Raw genomic sequence first — 18,363 nt, forward strand, 5'->3', positions numbered from 1 at the left:
CCTGGTGATAGGCCATCAGCATATGCAGGGCAAACCCCAGCTCCCTTTGTGTGACTGTCTAAATTGAATGCACAAACATACTCCTGTCAGTCTAAACCAGACATTGATTCGACAGGTAGGCAAAGGCACAAGGATGGTTAAACAAGAAAATTCCCACTTTCTAAAAGTGCAATTTTCAAACACACAATTTAAAAACCACCTTTACTAAAAGATGTATTTTAAACCATGAGCTCAGGGAGTCTTAACTACTAATCCCTAGCTGTTCCCATAGAAATTTAAACTTGTAAAAGGTTACAAGGCAGCTCCAATGCTGGCCTATGGGTGACCTTGCCTTACAATAGTGAAATTCAAAATTGGCAGTATTTCACTATTAGGACATGTAAAGCACACCAGTACATGTCCTACCTTGCACATACACTGCACCCTGCCCATGGAGGTGCCTGGGACCTACCTTAGAGGTGCCGTACATGTAGCAAAATGGAAGGTTTGGGCCTGGCAAATAGTTGTAATTGCCAGGCCAACATGGCAGTTTAGAACTGCACTTACAGACATTGCAGTAGCAGTCCTGAGATATGTTTATGGGAAGACTCATATGGATGGCACAAACAGTGCTGCAGGCCCACTAATAGCATTTGATTTACAGGCCCTGGGCCAACACAGGTCACTTCACTAGTGACTTACCAGTAAATCAAAAATGCCAATCAGAATTACAATTTACACTGAGAGCATATGCACTTTAGGACTGTTTAGCAGTGGTAAATTGGCCAGAGTTCTAAGGCCAACAAAACAGGGTCAGTAAATAGGAGGCAAAGGAAAAAGGTTTGGGGATAAACCTGCAAAAAGGACCAGGTCCAACACTGTCTACACCATCAGAATATCAATATATGACAATAGGGTATTGTGTAGCCATGGAAAAATACTGAAAGTAATTGCAACTGCTGGACTCAATCTGGTACGCCTCTGGAATAACACAGAGGGGCATATTTATAAGCACCTTTGCGTCACTCTTGTAACAGGCAACGTGGTGAAAGAGCGACGCAAATGAAAAATGAGGTTTTGTACGCCAAGCAGGCCATCTTGCGTAGCCCTGCATGACTTCATAAATCTCAAGTAATGTAATGCAGAGCAAATTGCTGCATTGCATTACTCTGCGCCAAGGAGGTGTTTCCATGGGTGATCCATGGATGTTCCCATGCAACATCTATGGATTTTGATGCATTCCCAGATTTACAAGAACAGATATACCTAGGAATGTGCCAAACAGATACACCTTCTAAGGATAGGTGTAACAAGGAGAAATATCATTATTTATCTTCGTATTTTCTTCTTTCTATGTGTGCTACATTCTGCAGCACACATAGAAAGAGGACAAAGCCTCTCAGAATTGGTTTTGTTTAGGAAGGTCCCCCTTCTTGCACAAAAACAATCTTGCATGCAGCACAGACACCCATGCACCATAGTGAAAGGGTGCCTACATTGGAACTGGGCTGCCGATTGCGCACCAGGAGAGGAGAAAGAATGGAAATGTGTCATAATGCCTTGAATATTGCACATTCATTCCTTTTCCCAGTGTCACAGTGCAGTAAGGTGGCTTGCTGTGCTGTGCCACTTTTTCATAAATATAGCCCGTAATGTTCTTAATTTCCCCTAGGAACAGTCTAGGCATTTTTTCTGTAAACATTGAGTATTGCAAGAACAACCAAAATATCTATGCACTGCTGAAATACTATAGCCAGTATTAAAGCTGTGTGTTGTAATCAAATGTCTTCTTTTTCAAAGACTAAGTATTAGCTGGACATAGAATAAGGCACTTATACGTGTTGCTTTGTTGAGTCTCTAACACCAAAAAACCTGCTCAACTTCTTTACCCTGAGGGTCAAGTGCTAATGGGTGTACTTGGTGCTCCGCTGTGGGCTCAGTAGCAGCAGTGGATCCTCCGCAATGGAGGAGGAGCATTGCCCCACTGGCTCAGAACCAGCAAATGGAAAATAAAACAATATACCATCATTCCTTTATTTTTTATTTACCGGTTTTGAGCAAGCTTGTGCAGGGAGGAGCAGGGCAGGGGGAGGAGTGCTATGTGCACTTCTAAGTTTGCATGTTTGCTTGGCTGGCCTGAAACTGCCAGCCAGACACACATGTGCACTTAGGTTTCTCCAACCCATCTGTATTGTATATAGCCACGGCCCGTGAAAGTAAGAGTGGTGGGGCCGGGTTGGGGGGGCGATTCGACAGATGACCATGAGAGAAGATTAAATAAATAATTCATTTTCCCTCATTGTCATCTGTTGATATCCCTCCCCCACGGGCCCCACTGCTTTTACCTGCACGGGCTGCAGCTTAAGAACAGCGCAGGGACTGCACATGAAGTCTGAAGATGCCCCAGTGCCTGTTGGGACCAGGAAGCAGCACAGCAGAACAGTGAGCTGCGAGGAGCAATGTGGCTGACAGCTTCAGGTAAGTGTTTTTAAACATTTAATATTACCCTGCGCTCCCTAAAACCCTCCTCCCGCCCTACACATCTTTATTGTGTCAGTCGCCACAGGACAGTAGAAAGATTAAACCCCAGGACAAGGTGTTAAAATGCCCTGATTGACACAGCATTAGCCAAGCAACACCTTTCTGTCCTCGGACTCCTGAAAAAGGTCACATATATCATAAAAATGTTCATGTTTCCATTTGTATTAAGAGGCGTGGCTTGGACGCCGATCGGGATGGCGGCGTGAGCTCGCAGCTCCGCGCGGAATCCCGCTAATTCTCCTGATTCCTGCACCCTGGGCGACCCGGGGTCTATACTGCTGCCCTACGAAGTGTAGGGGAACCACTGGGCAGTGGCAGAAAGTTGCTGGGGGACCGCTGGCCCCGAAGAGACATCGATGAACGACGGCCGAGGTGTCGCCGAGGGTGAGAAGAAAATGGCGGCGGAGCGAACCGGCGGCTCCGGACATCGACATTGAGCAGCCTTGGCGCCAACTGGTGGGGGGTCCTACTGTTGTGAGATCGATGCTGTGGGGGCTGAGGCGACAGTCCTGAAGATCGGGGGACCGGGACCCGGCACTGCTCGGACATCGGGGACGACTGCTGGCCGCTATCCCTCCTCCTTCCCTTCCTCCCCTCGACCCTGAAGGGGGCAGGTCGGACGGTGCTAGCCCATTTGGCCCTTGGAGTTGCAGGCATTGGCGGTGGCACTTGATCCTGCACATTATTGGGAAGTTTACCCCGTCCCACGAGTGCCGGGACCAGGCGAGTTTCCTAGCCTGTGACGCAGCACCCTAAGATGGCGGCTACTGGAGGACCGGCGGCCATGGAGCATGGACAAGAGGACCTAGCTGCGCAGTCCCAGGTGGGCGAGACCCCCCCGCCGATGTTGGAACAGGAGCAGCGACTGAATCGGCGCTTGGATGCCATACTGGGTGCTATCACCTCGACCAAGGAGGCGTTGCAGCAGGACATAGCGCAAGTCGCCACGGGGCTGGGGCTATTGCGAGCGGACCATGCGAAGCTGGCGGATAAGGTCAAGGACCATGATCAACTGCTATTGGACCTGAAACCGTCGGTGGTGACCGCTGAACATAAGATTACAGACATCCTGGCCCGGTTGGATTCGCTGGAACGACGAGCGGAGGATGCCGAAAGCCGCAATAGGAGAAACAACGTGCGGGTCGTAGGCCTGCCGGAACGGATTGAGGGGGAGGATGCGGTGGCCTACATGGAGGACTGGTTTCGAACTGTGGTGGCACCAGAGGGGCTTACTCCTTTCTTTACTCTGGAACGCCCCACAGGGTGCCGGCTCGCCCGCCAGGGCTTGGCCGCCCTCCCCGACCGATGGTGGTGCGGCTCCTCCATTATAAGGACCGGGACCTCCACATCCAGAGGGCTCGGGCATCGGGCCCGTTTGAGGTGGAGAACAGCAGGGTTACGATTTTTCCGGACTACACCCAGGCGGTCCAGAAGAATAGGGCATCGTTTCTGGCGGTGAAGAAGGAACTGCGAGAGGAGGGCATCCAATACTCCTTGCTCTTTCCGGCCAAGCTGCGGGTAATTCTGGATGAGACCACGCACTTCTTTCAGACCCTGGACGAAGCATGGCAGTGGCTGGAGTCATACAGAGCGGGGACGGATAGGTCTCACAAAAGTAGACGAGATCGGCCTAAACCTCCTCAGGTCAGACAATCACAACGAATCCGGTCCCGCAATAGGCGCCAGCGGGAGAAACGGGAGGCCCAAATGGCTGCGGACAAGAGAGAGGCGCTTGCAGCGACGGCGGCCATCACGAGGTCGCAGCAGGAAAGTGAACTAGCGGAGACGGACTCTGGCGGCGAGGTCAGCAGGACGGGAGAGGACCTTTCGGAGGCGGAGAGTTCGAAGGGGCCGGTGGTAACCCCTCAGACATCTGATGGGATTTTTCACGGTTGAGGCTGCATTGGGACTTGGACACGATCTTTTGGTAGGGTGGTTTCCTGTTGGAGATGGGTGGGCTGCTGGGTAGGGTGCCGCGTTGGCAGGATGGGATGGGGAGCGCGGGGCGTGGGCTCCGCTAGCTGGGGTCGGCGATAACTCACCCCCAGGGCCCTTAAGGCCTTCTGTGGTGGCGACCACAGGTTAGATGGATGTGTGTTTGGTTTGAGGTTTGGATCGGGGCTGACACTGGGTTTGTAGGCTCTGTCCTGGGGAGTGGGGTTTGGGGTGTTTTCCTTTTCAGAGTTTGTTTCGGGGGGGGCAACTGCTATGGTGGGGGTACGAACTGGCAATGTTTGACTTGGATTGTTCACTGCTGGTATGGGGACGTTACCTAACTTAAAATGCCTAACGTGGAATGTCCGGGGGCTGCGAACCATGGTCAAGCGCCACAAGGTACATGCGTATTTGGTGCGAAGGGGGGTACAGGTTGCCATGCTACAGGAGACCCATTTGACGAAAAAGGAATGTGCTGCATTGCAAAAAAGATGGCGGGGTCAGGTGTTTGGCACCACTTATTCAGCGTATGCTAGGGGGGTGTTGATATGGGTGAGAGCGGGGATTCCGTTTTGGGTGCTGAACCAAGTGGTGGATCCTGAGGGCAGGTTTGTGGCGGTGGAGGGACGGTTGTATGGTCGGGATGTGGTTCTCTGTTGTGTGTATGCGCCAAATGCTGATCAGGCCCAATTCTTCGATGGCCTTTCCGGGTCCTTGGCCTCTTTCCTAGCGGGCCCGGTGATACTGGGGGGGGATTTTAACTCGATTACGGATGTGGTCTTGGACAGGTCTCACCCTCCCCTTGTTGATTCCCCGGTACGCAAGTTAGCCATGCACAGGAAGGATTGGCAGGATAGGTGGGGGTTGCTGGATATGTGGCGGGAACAGCACAGGGATACCAGGGATTATTCCTTTTACTCAGCCCTCCATGCACTACACGTGAGAATTGATTTGGTGCTCTGTGGCAGGGCCCTGGCCCCATTGATCTCACACACGGAATACTTGGCCAGAACCATATCGGATCATAATCCCCTATTGGTGCATGTCCAGTGGCAACGGGAGTGCTCGGCGATTCCAACATGGCGGCTCCGGCCAGACACGTTGGAGGACTCAGTGTTCAGGGAAGCGGTCCAGCAGGGCATCGATCATTATTTCAGTGAGAACGAGGGTACTGCTACGTGTAGGTCCACTGAGTGGGATGCGATGAAAGTGGTGGTGAGAGGGGTATGCCTGGGTCGGTTTTCGAATGCTCGTACGACTGTGTTGAATGCACTTGCGAATGCGGAAGAGAAACTGAGAGATCTGGAGCGGCGCAGGCCGGATAGACCGGACTTGCAAGCCCGGTTTCTGGAAGAGAAGGAGGTGGTCGCTACCGAAACGGAGCGGTTGAGGAGCTACGACTATAGGCAATACGCCATCAGAGCGCATGCTGAACGGGATACGGTGGGCACGCTCCTGGCCAGACTTGCTAATCCTGAAATTAGGGGCTGCCCGGTCCTTAGCATCAATAACGCACTGGGGGAAACGGTGTATTCTCAGGCAGCGGTGTTGGAGTGCTTTTGTGTGTATTATGAGGAATTGCACCAGAGTCAGTTGGGAGTGGAGGCCCAGGAAATAGCAGAGTACCTAGAGGCGAGGCAGCTTCCGGTCCTTGACGATGAGGACGCGAAGGAGCTGGGCGGGCCGATCACGCTAGCTGAAATAAGGGCGGCCATTAAAAATATGGCGCGGAATAAAACACCCGGAGTGGATGGGTTGCCAATAGAGTTCTACCAGCAGTTTGTAGATAGCTTGGCACCCAGACTGCTGGTGGTGTACACGGAGGCTTATGAGTCAGGGGGTTTGCCCGGATCCATGAGGGAAGCATTGATAGTGCTGCTGCTGAAACCCGGCAGGGATGCGACGGATGTGCGGTCCTATCGCCCGTTGTCCATGTTAACTGTGGACTATAAGATACTGAGCCGGATCCTGGCCACCAGGCTGGCTCCACATATGACTAGCCTGGTCCACAGGGATCAGGCGGGGTTTATCCCCACGAGGAATACGGCGTTTAATATCCGTCGACTGGTTGGGATAATGGACGCTGTATTGGATGAGAACGGGACCCAGGCGGTCCTGTCAGTGGACATTGAGAAGGCTTTCGATAGTTTGGAGTGGGTTTTTCTAGATGGCGTGCTGGGGAGGTTTGGTATTGGTGAGGGGTTCCGCCGATGGACGAAGGTGCTGTATTCCTCGGCGACGGCGCGGGTACGTTTGGGTGGCTTGGTGTCTGCGGCTTATCCGGTCGGCAGAGGCACACGGCAGGGGTGCTCCCTTTCCCCCCTCCTGTTCGCCCTGGCGATGGAACCCTTGGCGGTCCATGCTAGGTCGGGAGACAGATATGCGGGGATAGACAGCGGCGGGCGGCTACATCACATCTCGCTGTATGCGGATGATCTGTTGCTGTATTTAGACGACACAGAGCGGGCTCTGGAAGGGGCGATGGACCTGTTGTCGGAGTTTGGCCAGTTGTCGGGCCTCAAGGTCAATTGGGCGAAGACCTGTGTGTTTCCGCTGAGAGCGGAGTCGCCCTGCCCTGCTCGTGACTTAGGGGTGGTCTGGGAGCCATCTTGCTTCACTTATTTGGGAGTCCGTATCTACCACGTGACCGCGGACCTACTGGAAGGCAATATTGGACGGTGCGTACGGGCGCTGAGAGGTAGTATGTCTTTTTGGTCAACCCTTCCGCTGACGGTACTGGGTAGGATTGCTCTCTTGAAAATGGTAGCGCTCCCCCGGCTCCTGTACTACTTTCGGACGTTGCCCATTTGGATTCCTCAGAGGATCTTTAGGGACCTGAGGACGATGGTTATTGGTTTCCTGTGGGGAAATGGCCGCCGTAGAGTGGCGTTGAGCACGTTGCTACGCCCCAAGATTGAGGGGGGGATGGCCGTCCCCGATTTTGAACTGTATTACTTGGCGGCGCAACTCCAGGTTCTCACGCAGCATGTGGCTCGGGTGTTTAGGGGACCGGAGTGTAATCGAGAGTTGGGGATACAGCGCCATGTACTGGCCTATATCGTTATGCAGCAGAAGCTGGAGTTGCGGGGCCTCACTATGGAGGAACGGACGCTCAGGTTATGCTGGCAGAGGAGTCTCAGGAGGGCGAAGGCGACTCGACCATATGCGCCGGAGATACCGATTGGCATGCTGACAGCCCTACCACATGGAGGCGATTGGTCCCCATTGCTGGAATGGGAAGAGGCGGGACTTCAGATGATGGGAGACCTGTATGTCGATGGGACTTTGGTGCCCTTCGGAGTACTCCAGGAACAGTTCGGGCTACCTGACGGGGGTTTCCTCTTACACGCGGCGGTGGTAGCGGCTATACAGAAGCATTGGAAGGGAGGGCTCATCGAACCGGACACGACTATGGCATGCCAGTATGTGGTAATGGCAGCGGGCACCTTTAAGGCTGTGACCTGCCTCCATAACAGGATGTTGAACGAGGGACTGGAACCGCTCCTGGGGCTCAAGGCGAAATGGGAGGAGAGCGTGGGTAGGCCCATTCCGGACCCGGCATGGAGCCATATTTTACGGCGTACGTGGAAAGGCACGAGGAATGCACGTTTCCAGCAAGTGCACTTCTTTGTGCTACATAGGGCATATCTGACTCCCGAAAAAATAAGGCGGTACTTCCAGGTGCAGGATGCACGGTGCCCGAGGTGTTTATCACCGGAGGCGGACATGGATCACTTGTTCTGGGGTTGCCCGCATTTGGAGGCCTATTGGGCAGAGGTGGGGGACCTTCTAAACGACGTGACTGACAGGGAGGTGGAATTTGACATGGCGGCGTGTCTGTTGCTCTGGTTCCCGCACACCAAGCACACTAAGGTGACGAGCAAATTCATTGACCTGGGATTGATACTGGCACAAAGGGAGATTTCGTGGCATTGGAAGTCCAGGGGAGGGCCCTCAGTAAGGAGGTGGAAGAATGACTTGCTGCGGTGGTCTGAATGTGAGAGTGTGCTCCGAATGAGGCAGGCTGTCAAGCTTGGTAATGAGAAAGCCCTGGATACAGCGCGTGCATGGGAATTGGTGGTGCAGGCCTTGTGTGACTCATTAGTAGAGGATGAGGACTGAGTGGATGGGACCTGAGGACGCCGCGAGGCATACTAGTTCAGAGTTATCATTGACACTGTGGCGGGACCCATACTACAGTTAGGAACATGACACACACCATTAGCGGTTGCCGGGGAGGGGGCACTGGGGGGTTGTTCAGCGGGCGTTCGGGGTGGGTTGGGAGCCAGGGGGTTGACTGACCGCGGTGGCGATTCTGGGACTGAGAAGGGCCTGTGGGGCATAGATGGCTAGCGGGAGGTAGTAGAGGGGTGTGGGACAGGTATAGTGGGCCCCACAGAGCACGGGGGGGTACGGCAGCGGCTCGTAGCACTGACCTGCACAAGTAGGATGGCTGAGGTTGTTATTGTTGTGGGTGGGGGGGTAAAATGCAGATACGAAAAACGTTCTTTTCGACCATTGTCCCATAGGGACACTCACCATGATGTCTTCCTGTTATTTAGGACACTGCGCCGCCCGGCCTCCGGGATGCGGGCTGAATGGCTGTGTATGGTACACGCTCTTACAATTGATGCGGGGGGGGCACCATGAGTGGACTGGTTGAGCAATTGTAAGCTGTGGTTCCTAATTCTGCAATAAAAACAAATTAAAAAAAAAAAATGTTTCCATTGTATTCACATGCATGATATTTTTAAACCTTTATGGCCCTTGCTTACGTTTGTAGAATGGAGGTAAAATTCACCCACCAAATAAGTAGCAAACTAAAACATTTTACTCCCTCTACTGAGACTAATCCTCTCTGGCAACATCATAAATTGAGTAGCAGTTACACAGGACTCAAAGATTCAAAGATTCAAAAATACTTTATTCGGTTAAAAAGCAAGATAACCATGAAAGTAGCATGACAAATGCAGTTTACAAGAGGTGGAGTATGCTTATTTTAAAAAAAAAAAAAAAACACAAAAGGAAAAGAAAGCATCAAAATTTAGTTCATATATACAATAAAAGTAATCAGTCCGTTTGAATTGATTTACGGCACTTAAAAACCAATTTTAAAAATTCTGCAATTGAGGCAACCATAAAAACAGTTTCCATTTTCTGGCACTCTGTAAACGCTAGGCGGCATCTATATACATTTAGATCCTTGAGGATAGGGATGATAAGATTCTTTCGAGGAAGGGTGTAAAATTTACAAAAGAATAATATGTGTATATCGGATTGATGGGATACTTCATCACATGGACAAGGACATAAATCCTTCGACCAACAATTCATCAAGGGGAACGATAATGTCCTAAAAACAATATTCAGTCTAAAACGGGTCAAGAGGTAGCGTTCATGGTTGGACATATACAATGAAAGATATGGCTGCAATCTCTCTCCACATAGAATGTCCTGGTGGGCGGAAACAGTCTTTTTTCTCGCCTCTTCTATATGTCTCATTTCCTTGAGGTACACCGTACATAGATTTTTCAAATCCCTTCTAGATATATATTCCATGGATTGCGGGTCCTCGAAGTATTGGGGGCAATTTATTTTTTCAAGAAAGTTTTTGACATAGCCTATCCATTTAAAGTCACTGATATTGTCCAATACCATGATGTCCTTTAAAATAGCCCGATTGACAACACATTCATCGTTTGTCCAAACCCTATGCCAAAGAAGGACTGGCTGAATTTTAATAGTATCTGTAATATAGGGTGTACCCAGTTCAGCATGGCATATCATCGTTGCAGTACTTTGGGGTACGGACAGAATGTGACATAAGAACTTGTTTTCCATGATTTGAATCGCATTAACATTTGAGTACCCCCATAATCCGGCACCATAGGTGGCTACAGATATACAGGTCGCATTATACACAGTTAAAATCTCCTTTATGGGTTTTTTACCTAATTTTTTCATAAAGCATTTTAGGGCCATAATAGTCTTAGAAAATAACATAGATCTCGCATGAATTGCTGTAGTCCATGAGCCACTTTCATGAAACAATATGCCCAGATACGGGAAGGTAGGGGTCCTTTCTAGGGGATCGTTATTTATAAAGATTGGCTTCAAATGCTTGCTTGTTCTGGGCCCACAGAACATAGATAAAGTTTTAGAACAATTGATTTTCAAATCTAAGCCAAGCATAAAGGTGTTAAAGGCTGTAACCAGAGTTTGTAAAGCCATTGGTGTGCGTGCCATCAGGACGGCATCGTCAGCGTACATCAGTGCAGGGACAGGCCTACCTCTCACCATAGGCATGTCTCTGCCCTCCTGCACGAGATGCTTCTCCATTCCATTTATATATAATAAAAATAAAAAGGGGGCTAAAACGCACCCTTGGCGCACACCCCGACCAATCCCGAATTGTCTACTGCATTCACCATTATTCCCGTATCTGACACTAGCAGTGGCCCCAGAATAAAGCTCTCTCAGAAAACATATAATGGCATTGTCTACCCCCAATTCGGCCATAATTGACCATAATTTAATGTGTGACACACAGTCAAAAGCTGATGTTAAATCAACAAAAGTGAGGTATAGACGTTGTTTTTTAACCTTTATATATTTCTGTAGCAAGGTGAAAAGATTCAAACCTTGCTCTATGGTCCCCAAGCCCTTTTGGAACCCAAATTGAAAATCACTTAGCACCCCATTATCCTCAGCCCAGCTCTGCAATTTTGCTAAAATCACTCTCCCCAAAATTTTTATAGAAGAGTCCAATAATGAAATTGGCCTATAGCAAGTACAGCTTAGCCTGTCACCTTTCTTGAAGATTGGGACTATTACCGATGTAAACCAGGTAGGGATTGGGCTATTTACCAGGGCGGCATTAAAAAGCTGAACTAGCAGTGGCCCCCATAATTCGATGTTAGCTTTATAGAGGTCAGCTGGTATGCCGTCTGGCCCTGCTGCCTTGCCCCCCTTAGTCGCCTTCAAACTTGCTATAACTTCTGGAAGGGTTACAGTCAGAGTTCTGGTAGTATCTAGATTTAACAACCCCTCGTCCTGGCCTGTGTCAGGGGTTAGTTCCACAGCCTTATAAAGGGAGGAAAAATGAGCCACCCACTCATCTTCTGAGATAGCAATTTCCAAGCGTGCTTTTTGTTCATGTAAAAGGGGGGTATTAATAACCCTCCAAAAAGCAGCCGGATCCTTTGATTTTGAGGCAGCGCATAGATTGTACCAAGCCTCCCTTTTTATCGAGGCCTTTCTGTCCTTCAGTGCTAAATTGTAGTCCTTCCTAGCAATTCTAATTAGGATTACATCCCGTGGTCTTTTATGAATTGCAAGTCTAAGCTTTGTTAAGGCTCTAGTGCAGTTCCTATCGAACCATTTCCTATTGGACTTTAAAAAGTTTTTCCTTTCAACCCACAAAGCTTCCTTAATAGTACTAGAGATGATATTAAAATGGGTTATTATATCACAATGCTCTGCGTAATCATCTAAACAGATCGAGAAACTATTCGTGCATTTACTCAATATTTTATACAGGAAATCATCCGGGACCAGTCTGCTCCATTTAAGGTTGTAACCATTTTGAGCACCCAACCTCACGTCCTGGACCATTTGGTCCGGACCATCTCTAGTATCAGCTACAGCAAATAGGTTCTCCATTTTTAATACCTGTGGCAGGTGATCACTCAATGGTAAGTCCATGATATTTGCTTTGATCAATCTGCTCGCAGAGCTGAGTGTACATAAATTAAAATCAATGGTAGATGAGGCACCCCGACCAACAAATGTTGGTGCAAATGGCGTTGTATAATGTGCTAACTCATTTGAAAACCCAAAATTGAAGTTAAAAATTATCTCATTTAGTGAGTCGCCTAATAGGGTATGTTCAAAATGCGTTAAATTGACATCTTGTTCCAGCATTAAACCACAAATACCCTTTTGGCCCTTTTTGCAGAGAGTACAATTAAAATCACCCCCCCATAATAGCATAACTTCAGCCCTCTTGCTCTTATCAAATTCGTTTTGCATTTCAGTAGTTAATGTGTCAAGTACATCCTTAATCATGCCATCTGGACAATTAGTGAAGTAGTGTGGCTCACTGGTTAGAGGCGGCAGACCCGAGAGCAGAGGACGGCCCGGGACCAGGGTTCGATTCCCGGCGCGGCAGGTTTCTGGACCAGGGTCAGCGGACTCGATAATTCTCTCGCCTCGGTGCCCACTCTGATCAGCGATCACACTCGGCAACTCTGGGAATTAGCTTGCCTCATCTTCACTAACGGCCCCACCAGACCGCCGGGGATGCCTGGTCTCATCCTGGAGATTCCCAGTAAGGGACCATCTCTCAGGGAAGCCAGGAAGGGTTTCGCAGCGGTCTAAGCGCCAGGACGCCCACGGGTAGCAGTGCGCTATATAAATGCCTACACATTTACACATTTACACATTATTGTAAAAATTAAAAAGAACCATCTTTGGACCCTTCCTTGTGTAAATTACAATTTTTTGATAGTAGCTGGATCCAGGGGAGAAAGAAATGTTATCGTATACTAGGAGATTAGATATGTATACAATCAACCCCCCCTTAGGTCTTCCATGTATTCCACCCACCGCCGGGGTAAAGTATGTTTTGTAGCCATTAAGATGTATCGGGGTGGTAGCCCAAGTTTCTTGGAGGGCTAGTATTCCCACGTCGGTAATGGCCTCATCCCAGGTTGGATTGGTAATCTTTTGTTTTAGCCCAGCCACATTCCAAAAAAGCACCTTACAATAATCTTTTTCTGCAGTTGAAATATCTATACTGTCCCCTGGTCTGCTGACCAGGCTCCCTTGTATAGACTGATCCCCCGTCTGTATTTCTAAGGTTTCATCAGGCCCTGGACAGCTTATCGAACCCAAGGCCAAAGAGTTGTTAGGCAGCAGGACATCTTCCTTGGTCTCGGGGAGTCAATCCACACTTTCCAAGCAATCATACCGGTTGTAACATGGGAAGAACGGGGGGAACTGCGGGATGCCTGTGTACCCTAGGTCATAGCCTTGAGGATAAGAGTAAGGGGGCCTCCCTTTGTGTTTTACAGTGTTCCAGCCATCTTCATGCCTCCCATTCCACTGTGTGTTGTGGTAATTATTATCAAAAGCCTGACCAGTATTACCACCATTGTATCGTTTGTCCCTGGTCCAGCTCCACCTATTATCCGGTTGTTCACCCTCAGGATAAAAGAAGGATAAAGGCCTAGCCACAATAGACAAACCATAATTTCTTGGGGGCCTCGATGTAATAAATTCTGCGGTGCGGGGATTCTCAAATGTTATCACCACGCAGTCACCGTGTGTCCTTTTTTTATTGTTATTATTATACCCCACCCAAGGAGCCCTTTCAACCATGAGGATATTGCTTTTAAAGGCTGGTGGCAAAGGGTAATTATCGTTTAGCCAGTGTATTGTTTTATTTATAAGTCCCCCATTATTTTCATATGATTTATTATCAGGTTGTGGGACTCCAGTAAGGACCACCACGTATGGAGAGGCTTCTGGTGGTAAATGTATGTTTCTACGTGACTCCCTTTTTTCAACATTAGCTTTATCCTTGGGAGTTTGTATGGGTGGTGCTGCTTTATCAGTTGTAGTTGAATTTTTAGGTATTGGTGTAGGTTTTGGAAGTGGATTATTGGTGGGTTTTGGAGGTGGATTGGTGGTAGGGTTTGATGGTGGATTAATAGTGGCACCATTTTTTGCAACTGTGGGTGGTCTATTCATAGTTGGTTTTTTTGGTGGAACTTTATTGTTCACATTAAAGCTAGGGGCACTAATATCTTTATGGATGTTAGTCAATATTGTTTCCAGACATCGTAGCCTAACCTCAATAGGTTCTAAAAGAATTTTTAGCATTGCAAAGATGTTATTATTAACCATGCTTAGGCTACTACTGTCCTCTCCCCCTCCCACTTGGTTGTCAACTACCCCACTTAGTTCCAAAATTCCCTCCAAGCTACTATCCAAGATGGTTTCATCTGGCAGGCTTAGTGTTATGCCCACGCTGACCCGGGGCCCCCCTGCGGTGTCATTAATATTGGCGTGAGCATCTAAGTTGGTGCTCACGTTCGACTGTATTGGATCCAGCTGAACTGGGTCATGGATTTTGCTAGTCTGGGGTTTTTTCCCTTTTCGAGTGGTCGTTTTAATGGACTTTTGTTTAATACTCTTTTGTTTAGGGATTGCCCCCTCCTTCCTCCCCCTTTCAATTAGGGTACTAGCTGAAGTTTCATTTTCAATTACCGCTGGGCCATTTTCCAGCAACAAGGAGAGATTTGGGGTTGCCTCCAGGCCTTCCTGCGAGGCTGGTAGATCAGAACCCTGATCCTTATGTACCATTACAAGTGTTTTCGGAGCAGATACATTATTGGGTGTGCAAGCTTGAGCAATATGACCCAGAGAAGAACGTTTTGCCATGGCTAAGTCTTGGGACACCCTTCTGTCCATCAGTATGATCCCTTCATCAATGAGGGCGTGTGTGCGTACTATAAAGTCATCTAAGGTACCTGTTAATTTCTTTGCCCCAGCAGCTGCCATGCTTCTGGTCTCTGGGTGATTCATGGCAAACCCAACAAATAACCCCCTATACAGCAGGAAAAAACTTGAGGCCAAAGACCAGTACCTATTTCAGTACAACAGGATCTCAGGGACTCACACTAATATATGGCAGCAAGTTTTTGGCCAACTTACAGTTTTGCAGTCTCGATGTCCTTTGGCTACTTGCAAACGGGCAGGGTGTCTGGCCCAGGCCAGGCTCCTCGGGCCTCTGAGGGCCTAAGAGGGCCCGCCCTTTGCCCGGGCTTCGCCCCGGGCGTCCCGCTCTGCCGGGTTTGCCGGTCTTTAAACCCTCGTTGGCGCTCTCTGGGCGCGAGGCGCGTCACTCCGCACGCGCCGCCGCGTTGCCTGCCGGGATTTGTGGTCTCCCGGAGCGGCGGCGCGGAGTCCGGTGCCTTGGGACTCTTGGCGGTGGCGGCGATGGCTGTTGGAGCTCCCTGGTGCTCCCTGCTGCTGATTCTGACTGACTCTCGGCGGTGGCGGCAAAGGTTAGTGTTTCCCCCCGCTCTGCCGGGTTTGCCGGTCTTTAAACCCTCGTTGGCGCTCTCTGGGCGCGAGGCGCGTCACTCCGCACGCGCCGCCGCGTTGCCTGCCGGGATTTGTGGTCTCCCGGAGCGGCGGCGCGGAGTCCGGTGCCTTGGGACTCTTGGCGGTGGCGGCGATGGCTGTTGGAGCTCCCTGGTGCTCCCTGCTGCTGATTCTGACTGACTCTCGGCGGTGGCGGCAAAGGTTAGTGTTTCCCCCCGCTCTGCCGGGTTTGCCGGTCTTTAAACCCTCGTTGGCGCTCTCTGGGCGCGAGGCGCGTCACTCCGCACGCGCCGCCGCGTTGCCTGCCGGGATTTGTGGTCTCCCGGAGCGGCGGCGCGGAGTCCGGTGCCTTGGGACTCTTGGCGGTGGCGGCGATGGCTGTTGGAGCTCCCTGGTGCTCCCTGCTGCTGATTCTGACTGACTCTCGGCGGTGGCGGCAAAGGTTAGTGTTTCCCCCCGCTCTGCCGGGTTTGCCGGTCTTTAAACCCTCGTTGGCGCTCTCTGGGCGCGAGGCGCGTCACTCCGCACGCGCCGCCGCGTTGCCTGCCGGGATTTGTGGTCTCCCGGAGCGGCGGCGCGGAGTCTGGTGCCTTGGGACTCTTGGCGGTGGCGGCGATGGCTGTTGGAGCTCCCTGGTGCTCCCTGCTGCTGATTCTGACTGACTCTCGGCGGTGGCGGCAAAGGTTAGTGTTTCCCCCCGCTCTGCCGGGTTTGCCGGTCTTTAAACCCTCGTTGGCGCTCTCTGGGCGCGAGGCGCGTCACTCCGCACGCGCCGCCGCGTTGCCTGCCGGGATTTGTGGTCTCCCGGAGCGGCGGCGCGGAGTCCGGTGCCTTGGGACTCTTGGCGGTGGCGGCGATGGCTGTTGGAGCTCCCTGGTGCTCCCTGCTGCTGATTCTGACTGACTCTCGGCGGTGGCGGCAAAGGTTAGTGTTTCCCCCCGCTCTGCCGGGTTTGCCGGTCTTTAAACCCTCGTTGGCGCTCTCTGGGCGTGAGGCGCGTCACTCCGCACGCGCCGCCGCGTTGCCTGCCGGGATTTGTGGTCTCCCGGAGCGGCGGCGCGGAGTCCGGTGCCTTGGGACTCTTGGCGGTGGCGGCGATGGCTGTTGGAGCTCCCTGGTGCTCCCTGCTGCTGATTCTGACTGACTCTCGGCGGTGGCGGCAAAGGTTAGTGTTTCCCCCCGCTCTGCCGGGTTTGCCGGTCTTTAAACCCTCGTTGGCGCTCTCTGGGCGCGAGGCGCGTCACTCCGCACGCGCCGCCGCGTTGCCTGCCGGGATTTGTGGTCTCCCGGAGCGGCGGCGCGGAGTCCGGTGCCTTGGGACTCTTGGCGGTGGCGGCGATGGCTGTTGGAGCTCCCTGGTGCTCCCTGCTGCTGATTCTGACTGACTCTCGGCGGTGGCGGCAAAGGTTAGTGTTTCCCAGGACTCAACACAATGTTCCAAACAATGCCATAATAGTATGTTTATATGAGTGATATCAGCGGAGGACCTCCTCAAGAAAGCACTCTTTGTGCCTGGCCTTAAGGGGGGATGCATGGTGAAAACTGCATATTTTCAGCTCTTACCTTAAAAACATTTATATTACTTCTTAAGTTCATTAACATTTGATTTCCTAATTTCAAAATCTGATATGGATATCTGGGTGTAGCATTTCCTGAGGAGGTATAGAGCAAAAAATATGATCTAATTGTAAAATGACAATAAACAAATTTCATCTTTAATACAAATCACTGGTGTACATACGTGTAGACAGATACCAGGATACCAGTCCTGAAAGCAAAATGGTTTATAAACCGTTAAGAGCAAAAAGTGAATAAAGAGCAAAAGCAATGTTGAGCGAGGCCTGGCATTTAAACTACGCTCACTCATCATCAGGTGCCAGTCCCCAAGAATTGCCTTACAATGAATACCTACCACTTTGTTTCAGCACAATATTGTTGAAATCACTAGTTTGTCTTTGTACATCATTTATGTTCTAGTTTCTTAGGTCTCTTCTACTCTGGAATACCTAAGGAAACAGAAAGTTGAAAAAGCAACAACCAGGATAGTGTAGCCCTTGGCAGGGGCCTACCTTGCTCTAGATCCTGCTCTGAGGAAAGAATGATAGCTTTGTTTCCTTTTCTTTAATAAAAAACGTTTTTAACATCTCAATCTGCAAAAAGAAAGATAAATCTTGAGCCCTAATTAAGATAACTCCAGTGTGATAACTCTGTTGCAACACATTTCTGAATTATGCATTTCACTTTTTATTTTATTGGACTTGGTACATGCCAGTCGCAAAACAAACATGCAGCCCTCATAAAATTCAACTTGTCAATTATGCAGGAATTTAAAGGAATTAGACCGCCCAGTACTTACCTTGACATGCAGATATTGGTGCAATAAGTACCAAAATAAGGATGTTATATCTCATTCAAGGGGCTAAACTCATAAAGCACAAATTATGACATCCAATTACCTCCAAACATCTAAGGCCCAGATTTTCAAAAAAGTCATGGATCGCAGTGCAGCAGCCAAAAAGTTTGTGCTGCGTTGCGTGACAGGGAGGGAGCAGGAGAGCGCCACATTTACAGAAATATTACTCTCTAATCCGCTGTTCCTATCGCTGGTGCAGATTTTAGCTGCTGTGCGCCAGGCACACACCTAAGTGGCATAATGGTAATGTGTGTGCATGAGTCTACCATAGGTTTTGCACTGGTAGGATACCCTTCCAGTAAAAAATGTTATGCTTAGACACACTTTAAAACGTTTCCTACTTTTTATGTGTGCTGCACCGTGCAGTATGCATGCAAAGCTGG

Source organism: Lissotriton vulgaris, chromosome 4_1 (assembly GCF_964263255.1).
Source record: "Lissotriton vulgaris chromosome 4_1, aLisVul1.2, whole genome shotgun sequence".
Taxonomy (NCBI): Eukaryota; Metazoa; Chordata; class Amphibia; order Caudata; family Salamandridae; genus Lissotriton; species Lissotriton vulgaris.